Source organism: Cryptotermes secundus, unplaced genomic scaffold (genome assembly GCF_002891405.2).
Source record: "Cryptotermes secundus unplaced genomic scaffold, Csec_1.0 scaffold517, whole genome shotgun sequence".
NCBI lineage: Eukaryota > Metazoa > Arthropoda > Insecta > Blattodea > Kalotermitidae > Cryptotermes > Cryptotermes secundus.
In genome coordinates this window covers 1,183,992-1,186,078 of record NW_019725008.1, presented here as the reverse complement: position 1 = coordinate 1,186,078, position 2,087 = coordinate 1,183,992, and positions in this window count along the sequence as shown.

Here is a 2,087-nt window from a genome sequence, read left to right as displayed (position 1 = left end):
CGCCTCCGCCCTCGACCTTGAAAAGACCACCAGTGAAAGAGCCAGTAAATCATCTAGAGGGTGGCTTGAAAATTCACAAAATGGTCCATGTTCCTCCCAGTAACAAGAAGAATGGTGCCCTGAGAAAGTGTCGCGTGAGTGCTAAGCACAAGATTAGAAAAGAAACGAGTATCGTGTGCAGGCTGTGGTGTGGCTCTCTGCAAACTTTCATGTTTCAATGTATATCACACGAAGAAAAACTAATAAAGAGGTATGGAAAGGCATTTATTGCATAAAATATTGTATTTTAATTAGTTCCTGAAATTTTCGTTTTTAAAAACCAATTTTTGTTGAAGTTGTTTAGGAAAAAGTAACTACATGCATTTTAGCGACATAAGGTTTAAAGGCCCTGCCAGGACAGGGGTGGGATTTAAATACCCTTCGCGCCAGTCAAAGAGTTAAATACTAGTTTAAACAGTATAGATGCCTGGTGTTTTACAGAACATTGGTTGGCAGAAGACCAAGAAGACTTGTTTGAGATTAAAAATTTGTAACTGGTTAGTAAATTTTGTAGGAAGGGTTCTAAAAACAAGAGGATTCTGTATATTTATAAACAAATAGTTAAATACTAGGGAAATCACGTTTCTTAATAATGTAGGCTGTGAACAACACTTTGAGATATCTGCAGTAGAAACTGTAGTATTGAAATGGTTATTAATCGGTATTTGCAGATCCCCTCACAGTGATGTTCATATTTTTTTTGGACAAACCAGAAACACTCGTTGACAGAATACATAAAAAAATAATTTGTGGAGACTGGAATATAAACCTCCAGGATAATGAGTAGGTACAGGCACTTGAAAATATACTGGTTTCTTGTGTTTTAATAAATACAGTTACTGTACCAACAAGAGTTACCAGTAGTTAGGAATCTTTGATGGATGTCATGGTTACAAATAGACAGTTTAATAAGAACTATATAGAGAGTGTAAATATGGGTTTTTCTGACCACCTAGCCCAGATCCTACAAGTGGACATAAACACACAAAATATAGAGTTAAAAAGGGTACTGCAAAGAAAGTTCTCTAAAGAGAATGTAGATAAGTTTGGTCATGCTAAATAATGAATTATGGGAGGAAATTTACTTGGAAAAGAATGTAAATGAACTATATCAGTTATTTATGAATAAGTTCAGGATGGCTGCAGTTGGTGTCTTGCTTGATTCTTGCTCCGAGCAATTTAGTCATGACCAAGCTCATTATGTTGTTCATAGATGTGATAATTGTGTCATGTTAGAAAGCCAGTTAAAAGAAGCTTTACTAGAGTTGAGTTCATCTAAATTCATAATCAAGCTGTTATATAAAGAATTTAAATGACGCTTCAGCAAAAGCTGTAAGACCGTCAATGAAAGAGGTTATATCAGCAAAAAGTTTATGTGAAACCATTAGTGAACAAACTTCAATCAAACCAAAGTGGACTGTTGTAGTGACTGGAAAGCACAAGAGAATTGCCAATGGTAGACGGGAAAACATTTATAGAATACCCGTCATAAATAATCGCTACAGATTACCTTGCAGTAGTGAAGTCTGCGAAACCCAGGTCTTTAATTCAGCTGAGAATCAACAAATAAGAAAACACCACAAAAAGCAAACATCACAAAAAAAGAAGAAGCATAGGATTTTAATCGTGGGGGATAGCCATGGAAGAGAATGTGCATCCAAAGTTACGTATAACCTGGACAAAGATTTTGAAGTCCAGAGGATCATAAAGCCAGGTGCTGATCTAACGGCCACCACAAACAGTGAAAGAAGAGGTCAAACTCTTATCTCAGAAGCTAAAAAAAAGACAAACAAATAGTAAGTGCGTCAAACCCAACTAAAATGATGTGGCAGTTAGTTCATAAAAAAAGGGGGAAGTTAAAGGAAATATCAGGATATTTAGTTACAAAATAATTTAAAGAAAATAACTCACCCACAGAAGGTGGCAGATACAGTAAAGTCTTACTTTATTGATAAGGTAGAACTATTTGAGGAAAATAGGAGTAAAGGTAGTGGTAGATCATTACAAAAAGTAGTGGACTGCAACCCAAGCTCTATGTAAATAGTTCT